We start from the raw sequence: 9,400 nt of genomic DNA on the forward strand, positions 1-9,400 counted from the left end.
TGTCTCGGTAATACGAGAGAATATCACGGAAGGAGACCAGGTAGTGCATTCCCTGCTCACGACAGTATGAGGCATTAAAGGCTTTCGCCTTAATAAAGCGATTCTGCTCCTATTGTCTTTCACAGCTGTTCTGCTCCTGGCGAGCTTCTAGGGCGGCCGGCTCGCGATTTTCGCGTTGCCCTTCGAGCCATTTGTGTGGCCGGCACGTTCCCCGCGCAAAGAAGGCGACTGCGCACGTACTTAAAATGGCGTTAAAGGGCGATTCACACGACGGTCCGTTCGCCCGCGGCCCGCGCACTACCTGGTCTCCTTCCGTGATATTCTCTCGTATTACCGAGACAAAAGAAGGGAATACGCACCCCCCGCTCCGTCCCTCACCATAGCGCAGGCTGCACATTGGCGACAACTACAAACCCGGACTGCTCATACCCAATACTGCTGCATGCCCGATACCCAGACCAATTCTCGTAATCCCAGCAAACCACAAACCTCCCATAGATGTCCAGATTAAGTCTGAACGTCTATGTACCAAACCAAAATCTCTCAGACGTCTAATCTACCAACCTTTTTTCGTGGAAAAGCTGCAGACGTACCCACGACATCATATCTGCCTTAACCTAGACTTCTCGTAGATATTACTTGTCACGTCCTGGGTATGTAAGCGAGATATATAATTTAAGAATTCCATATTTCTCAATCGTTCGATATTTCGTGTTGCCTTACTGCATTTAAAGTTTAAAATCGCTGTTGACTACAAATTGGAGGCATGACCAGCGCTGCCTGTGTTTTTGTGTTTTTTCGTGCTCGCTTCACGGCAACATTATCCTGCCTAGAAAGAAGAAAAATACGGGAAGTAGTAAAGACAAATCTGAATGCACACGCATCAGGTTTCTGACTCAACTGTACGCAGTTGGTTTGAAATGCCAGTCACTTTGGTCAGGATTCGCATTATTATTTCATTACTATTCTTACATTCAATTTATACCTTGTGCTACAGCCTGCAAGCTATCTCAACCACACTGAAAAGTGAGGACACACTAAAAAACTTGTTTGTTATTTAGCAGCCAGGACTATATAATAACCATTTTTTCTGATTAAGCATGTTTTATTCAACTTATCCAACTATTTAAAATACAAGAATTGGTTCAGTTCAATTTTTGGGAGTTATTTTTTTTTCCAAAAATGTCTTAAATCTGCTAATCGCGCTAGCAATGATAACTATTGGAATGTTGAGCTGAGGAAAGCTTAGGCATTTGTGTTGCTGAATGTGTGACCTCATATTTCTTGAGAATAAACTTCTTGAGTCCCGCTTTTTATCATCATGTCAACACTGTAATCATGTCCACTGCCGGCCAAAAATTTCTCCGTTAACCCTGTGCCAGCGGCGGCCCCCTTATCCCAGCAAACTTCCGAACCTCATCTGCCCACCTGCCCTGATCCTCTCTGCTGTGCTTGCATTCTCTCTGAATCCAGCCCGTTACCCTAATGATAATTGGTCATCTTGCCTTCATGCTACATGCGCTGCCCATATGCCTGTTCTATGCTGCGGACAGGCGGCGGCGGGGAAAGTGCGGTGAATTGTCTAAGCCGCCATCGCGTTCTAGTTCGTATCGTATTTTATCAATAATAGCGCAAACTGCGCATGGCGATTGCAGCTGTGAAAAAAGTAATATGCTACAATTTAAAAATAATTAACTTATTTTTCATGCCACACCAAGCCTGCTACTAAGTACAAAAAAGAGACGATACAAAATATGTGACAGTTTCGCACATCCGCACGAGGCTAGGTTCAGCCATGGCGGCAGTGGTAGAGCGCAGCGCGTGTGCGATTTCAATCGTGTTCCGTGGGAACATTGTGTTTGAAGAACCTCGACACAGAATTAATTATTCCCTTATTATTGCTGGCGAGATTGTTCAACCGTTCTTTCCTTGATGGAGCTGAAGGAAGACAGTTTGCTTGCTTTTACTACTCGGCGAAGTGGACCCGTCAGTACGAATTAGGACTACAAGTCGTTTTCACCGGCTGGGATCGTGACCTTTCTTGGTGCGTACTCAGTCTCAGTTTACTCATTGAAGTGTATTTTATGCTATTTTTGCGTTCGTAATGAAGAAATTCTAACGCATTTATCGGCACGTTATATTTTTACGCTCACTCGTTTGGCTGTTTTGCCAAACTCGCTGTGTATTGAAACAAAGGCTGGTGATGTATGCAACTGGCCTCTACTACCGAAATGTGGGCATGCGTTCGGATGGTGTGCCGAAGTGCGTGTGCAAGCACACTCCGCTCAGCACGACTGCCTTTTAGTGCTGCAAGGGCAACCTTTCACGCTTCATAGACTTGCGTCGGTAAAAGTGGCGTAAATTACTGGGTTTGTTTGTTGTGGTTGCTGTGCCATTCTCTTGTCACCTGTAAAAGTGAACAATTATGCTTTCTTTTGCAGCAACCCTGGCCTATTGGGCTCGGCTGAAGAGTATTGATGCCACCGCAGCTGTTAACCTGACGATTATGCTCAACGAGAAGATTCAGTGAAAGCGCCGAGCGCAATAAAATACTGACGCACTAGGAAGTCATCTGCAGTGTTTTGGGCTCCCATGATGGCCATGTACTCGCTTACTCAACTGTATTTGAGCTAGCTGGAGTGCTTGGACGTCCCGACGACTCCATAGGGAAGTCTGTGGCTGGGCTGCAGTAGGTCTCTATTCCATCTGGAATTGTAACAGGTGTCAGCTGCATCTCGTATTGCAGCTGGTTCCAGTCTGGAAATGTGTCTCTTAAAACAGTAGGACTGGAACCAGTTAGAAATTTTCACCTGGATATTGATCTATGTATAGTCATATTCTCTTTATATAGACGTCTAGGCTACGTAGACTGGGCGTACTTACATGTTCACAAATATCTGATAAATGTAGAGCGTGATGTCTGCAGTACGTACCTACAACGTGAACTGGACCCCAATTTTCATGTTGTAGGTACGTAGATTTTTCGTAAACGGTACTAATATGGATGTCTAATGGAGGTGTCTAATGTCCAGCGTAAATATCTTGCTGATGTCTATGGTACGTTTTATGGTTTACTGGGATCATGCAAACTTTTGCGGCAAACCAGGCGCCCCCTACGATTTACATCATTGGGAATAAACGTTTCCACCACCACCTACGTGTTCATGCGTCAGCACATTGAGAGGCGCGCTGACCAGGCCGCGGTTCAGAAGACGCGCAGATTCGCGGCGGCGGTGCGCGGAGGCAGACTCGCCGGAGGAATAGACCGAAGAGCGCAACAGCCGTGAAAGAAAAAAAGAGGAGAAGGGAGAAAAGAGCGGAGGAGGAGAGGCGGCGCTGCGAGGAGGGTTCTGGGACGCCAGTGAGGAAATTGCCGAAGTGCAGTTTACGTTGCAAAATGACGGCAACTGGAAGAGGCCTTTTCCAATGTTGTAGCACTGTTTTGAAGCCGCTAGCGGCGATTGCAGAGGTCGCAAAAAAACGACTGCCAGACTGTAGAGTGGCTTCCCCACCCACAACCGCCAGCACGCGGCGGCGGTAGGTCAGACATCAATTAAGGTGACTTGCCCGCATTACAGTGGTGTCGCGTGGAAAAATGAGACGCCAGAACAGCAACTATCGTCAATTTCAACACTCCTGTGACACTTGACGTGAGCGTAGCCTGGCTGCAACCAGCCAGCATGATGGTTCTGGGGCACTATCGATGGTGGCGAGAGGCGCAAAAGGGTTGCCTGGCTACCTTCTGTTGATGCTGCTGTATCTTCCGCAGTGCTGTTGACTAGCTAGTGCAAGATAAAGCGTGAACACTGGGACAGATTCTTGCCTTACCACCAACAGTCATTGTGTAGTGAGGTAAAGCCTGCCGCCTGCCATCCGAGCAAGCAAAGCTTGACGCTCAGGAGTTCGATATGTCCATTTTATGGCAAGCCACGTTCGATATGTAAAGTAAGAATTGCGTGCTTCTGTTAAAAATGTTTGGAGGCAGTGTAATAATTCATAATATCCGTGTTCGTTATCTCGAGGTGTGACCATACTATTGATTTGAAGGCTTTCGAAGGTTTGGTTGGGTGTTTAGTAGTGCTTAGTTGTTGACCGAGTCAAAACACTATGGGTTGAGCAGCCTTTGGAATGCCCTTATGGCATAGATAAAATTTTAGTCTGTGTTGTCCTTCCATGTAATGCACCTGTGGTGGGCCACAAACTGGCCCACTAAAGTGCTTTGGCATACTTTGCGGGACTTATAGCTACGTGCTGTTAAGCCCTGTGTGGTGCTTTTATTTGCCAACCGATTTTTCAAACTCAGCAGGATTCGGAAAAAGGTCCAAATAACCGAACAGTCTGAAAAATTCGGGAAGTTGAAAAAAAAAAGTAATCTTTCTTTCAGCGGAAAACAGGCTTTAAAAATTGTGAACTTCACCGCTTCCCATGTTTCGCTAGTGATTATATTGGACTGTATCTGAGCCACAGTAATGTTTTCGTCTTGTTCACACCACCTTGTGCCATGGTAGTGTCCACTCTGCATCACGATACCAGAGAGGGTGACACGGCTGCAAGTCATGCCGTGAACAAATGCGCGTGCCGTGGAAAATGTGAACAGCCTGTCTCGATGGGCAGCGACGCTCGCATAGGTCGAGAGAGGCGAGCACCTTCAAACACCTCCCCCTCACCTCCCCAGCACCCTCCTCACTGCGGATTGCGCCGTCCAAGCCGTGGCAGAGGTTGCAGATGCCCCATTTTCAATGCGATCGCACGCTTTGTAAGCTGTCTTGATGGCAATGGCGTACGCGCCTTTATTGACTCTGTTTAAACCCAAGATGGCGCCCTTTACAGAGGTGGGGAACCGGTTGGTTGCGAAAGTGATGCCCGCTCACGACCATATGAAGCCCCAAAAAAAAACAAATTTTTCTATCTCCACAGTATTGCTGGCGACATTTTAGTCCTAAACATTGAACTTTTAAGCTCCACAGAGTCCAAAATATCAGTCGCGAAAATGTACTGTCGGGCACAAAAGTAGCATACTCCATGCGGCGGGAGCCGCAGCAGCGGAAAACTGCGGCATTTTCGGCAGCTAAAGCATGAAACATTGAAGCGACCCAAGTGACATGCTTGCTGATAATAAAGGTCATGCACTGGCTGTCTCAACCCAGTCTAAAAAAACCATTGGAACCAATTGGATTTCCAATGGGTTCCAATTGGATGAGTTCAGTTTCCAATTGGTTCCAATTGGAATGGTGTTCTAATTGGATGGTCGAAATGGACTATCCAATTGGACCATTTTTGTTTTCAATTGGTTCCAATTGGAATGGTGTTCCAATTGGCTGGTCCAAATGGACTATCCAATTGGACCATTTGGGTTTCCAATTGGTGAGCCCAATTGGTCTTACCCATTGCATCCAATTGGTCCGCCGAACTGCACCCAATTTATCCAATGAATGTTTGCATGTTTGACGAAAAAGGTAGAACTAATATGGTACTTACAATAAGAGTTATCAGCAGCTTAGCCTAATAAATTGTACTCATCACCTACACCACCACTGGAGCTGAAATTAAATTAAATATCTGCGCTCAGTGGGCAAGCGCCACCGGCCCCAGCATGAGAGCCTCATAAGTGGGGTATATAAGTTGGAGTAGAAGTGTGTTCTCTGGATGTCTGGATGCACATATTGAGCTAATGTATGCTACTAGTGCCTGAATGTGCAGTGTTGCTTGTGTGTGATGCATGTGTGTCTGTTGGCTTTGATTTCCATTAAAATCATGTTAATTTCAATTCTGTAGAAAAATGTTGATTGACACTAGGCACAGTGTCTCCCCGCAGTCCTCATAAATCAGCTTTCCTTTTGCACATTACAATGTGCTAAGTTGTAGAAATATTCATCCAAGATCCTAGAGCATATTATTCAAACATTTAGCTACCTTTCTCAATGAACGTAACATATTTTGTGAACATTTTCTAGGTCAAATAACTGCCTGGCCTAATGGGTCCAATTGGCTAGTCCAGTTGGATCCAATTGGTCAGGGGCTAAAAACACAACAGGAACCAATTGGTTCCAATTGGGAAATCCAATTGGAAGCAATGGGAATGTCCATTTAGTTCCAACTTTAATGTCCAATTGGTTCCAATGGTTTTTTTTTTACTGGGAATCCCAGATGCCGCCTGTAGATGGCGTTGCAAGGCAGTTTTCCGTTGCTCCGGCTCCCACCGCGTGGAGTGTACCACTTTTGCCCCCGGTAGTACTGCGTTACAGTTCCTTGGGAAGGTAAATATGTATTGAGCGCTGGAATAATCGGAGCCTGAAAAAATCGGTCGGCTACTTACCACCGTAATTGCAACAGAGAAAAAGAGAAAGCTGTTGTCAATTGCAAAGTACACGTTGGGTGCGAAATGTGGAGAGGAAAAGCCCTGACCCAGTGCACCCAGCTACAAGCAGTGGCGGAAGAAGGCCCAGATGGATGCCCGTGAGCAAGAAAGCGGAGGCGACGACGATGATGATAAGGAGGGAAGCGGTGGTGGCGGCCTCGGGAAGCAGGAGATGTCAGCCTGCGGTGAGTGCTTCTTGTGTCATCGCACAGCTGTGGAGGCAGGGAAGATTGCTCTGCAATGGGTCAATTTTATTTGTAGCTTTTTTATACGCTTACAGCAAAACCCCATTACAACAGACACTCAAGGGACCCGAGAAAGATGTCTCTTATACTCAAGGTCTCTTGTAACCAAAAATTCTAAAAACACTGAGGATTTGGCCTAGATAAGTTTATTGTACATCAGCATACGAGTGCGTTTAAACACATTCAAGCACATTAACAGGAAATTGTTCAGGATGACTTAAAGAAGTCCTTCATTGTAGTTTGTCTTTTTGTGAATGCAGAGTGTATTAGCTTCCTTTCCAACATCTGGAGGTAAAGCACTTCGCTTTGCAGGCTTTCCTGTTGCTCATAATACCTTTGAAGCACTCTTAGATGCTCGTCAGCTTCAAATACTGACACTTTTTCTCCTGCAATGTCCTCAACGTCGTCATCCTTCGCCTCTGGTTCATCCTCTATGGCACATGTACCATTTACTTGCGCGAGGATTGCACAGTCTGTAAGCTCTTCAAAGCACACGAGGGCCGCATCTGCAGATACGAACTCCTCAAAACATTCTGGTACCTCTGCAGTCTCTTGGATGCTCGCCCAAGCTTCATTTTCAACGGGGTTTTCGTTCAGATTCATATAATGCCCCTCTTTCATCATGTCACCACTTTAAAGCCTACTTTTCTGAAACAGTTTTCCACAACTTCACTTCTCAGGCCATTCCAGATGGCTGAAATCACCTGAACAGGAAACTTCACACCAATTACTCTTTTCGTTCTTGCTGCATGTCGAACAACAGACGTTCTGCCAACCTTGTTCTGTACTGCAACTTCGCAGAGTGCACAATTCCTTGGTCTATTGGTTGAAGGTGGGATATAGAGTTTATGGGGAAAAAATAACTTCAGTTGCTTTGAGCACAGGGCTTTGGTGTGGCAAGAAGCATTGTCCACAAACAGAAGCACATCACGATTCCGAGCTTTCATCTTCTGGTCAAATTTTAGCAGCCAGGAGTTGACTGGATGTCATCCATGCATTCTGGTTTGCTTCGCACGTCACGGGAATGTGATGGCAGTGACTGAAGCAACGGGGTCGTTTCAATCACAAGGAGACGCTTCTCAGTTTATAACATATTGCAACAAAAAAGGATGCTGATGTGCTCCTTCGACCGCTTCTCGGCGGTGCCATACAAGTGTGAGGTAGTGTTTCTGGATAAGATGCTGTAAGATACTGCCTTGGGCGCAGCCTTGCCTGCTGCAGACCACAGGTGGGAACCATTCAGACAGACAGCCTATGTAGCGCATCTCACACATCGCATCAGTATGAAATAGCTAGGGCAAGGCGTTTAGGTGCATCAGCCGTGCTCTATTTTCAACCTTTCCCCTCAGATGTGCTGGCGAATTTTCACTAAAATCAGTTGTCAGTGGTGTGCTTGTCCCATATCCTGTCGTGTGTCTTCTTTTCGTGTAACTTTACGATGCCTGAACAATTCAAGTTCATTAACACTACCATTACGTGCCATGTTATAGCAAATAACCTGACCACTGCAGGACACAAAACTGAACACAGGTACATCTAAGTTATTTTGGGCAAATTCTTAGTGAAATATGATTTATATTTTTATATATGTGTTTTATATTGTTCAACATTCGCAACTCCTGTCTTGGCATAAGCTGACAGTATGAATACATAAATAAATAAATAAATAAAAATAACGTATCCGTTGTGCCCTGCACATGAATGTACTATAATAGTACACAATGAAAACACACGTCTACTTTCACCTTTGCGACACCGTGAGCTCCAGCAGGTGCTCTCCGAGTAAAAAAAAAAACACCAAGAGCAAGAAGTGTGCCGCACTGCTCAGAGAGCGCAGGACATCTCAAATCACTGATAGCCCTGCATGTCTTAACTCGCTCGCTTCACCTTTTGCGTCATGGTGTTAATATGACGAAAATTTGCAGTCACTATTTAGCTGCACAAATAGAAAGACAGTTCATTCATTGGTGTACTAGAAAGGTTTTAATTCATTCAGCTATTCTCTGAATTAGTGGAGGCCACTTACAATGTAACCGCTAATAGTGCAGGACCACATATACTAATTGCAGTTTTTGTCGGCCACCGGTCTGCCTCTAATAGAGCTCAACGTAAAGTCATACCGCTTTATTATGCGGTTGCGCGAAGCGAAATACCAGTTATAGTGTGGTTTTGAAATCCGCCTAGTGACAGCGCGGAACAGCAAGTATGCTTCCCTGCACGGCACAGCACATTGCACCACGTGTTAAAGGTGCACTGAAGAGGAATCTGAACGCGTCTTTTTACCGCAGGAACTCGGTCTACACGTTCCCAGCATTCTTAGAATTTTCAACTTATTGCCCTGTGCAGCCGATTTCCCTAATTCGGATTAACGTCCGGCTCCCGCCTTTTTCTTTTAATTCCCATACGGTGGGAGGAGTCGACCAACGCATGGAGTGCCTTTCAGGCAGTTGCGTGGCGATTTTGCTTTTACTTTTATTTTGCTTCTTATAGGTTTCCATGAATAAATAGGTCTAGTCAGAGACTACATAGCTGCAAATTAGGCCCACGGAAATAAAAATAGGCGCTTTGCTTTGCTTTCTCTTTGCTTTCACCGATCACTACTATCACTCTGCCGATGTCAGAGCGGCAAGCCGCCACGGGACTGGGTGAAACATTGGTCGACTCTTCCCACCGGTTGCAGGGAATTAAAAAAAAAAAAGGCGGGAGCCCTACGTTAATCTGATTTAAATTAGGGAAATCGGTCGCACAGGGCAATAATTCGAAGTTCCCAAGAACGCTCGGAACGTGTAGATCAAGT

The 9,400-nt window shown here is 45.6% G+C and overlaps 1 long non-coding RNA gene across 1 annotated transcript; it reads left to right on the forward strand.

The window, feature by feature from the left end:
- Positions 1 to 1,583: 1,583 nt before the first annotated feature.
- Positions 1,584 to 2,567, forward strand: LOC149370392 (uncharacterized). The gene is made up of 2 exons (XR_016285719.1): positions 1,584 to 2,044; positions 2,442 to 2,567. It is a non-coding gene; the product is annotated as an uncharacterized LOC149370392 (long non-coding RNA).
- The last annotated feature ends 6,833 nt before the right edge of the window (positions 2,568 to 9,400 follow it).

This window comes from Amblyomma mixtum, chromosome 1 (assembly GCF_055824585.1).
Source record: "Amblyomma mixtum isolate Tamu chromosome 1, ASM5582458v1, whole genome shotgun sequence".
NCBI lineage: Eukaryota > Metazoa > Arthropoda > Arachnida > Ixodida > Ixodidae > Amblyomma > Amblyomma mixtum.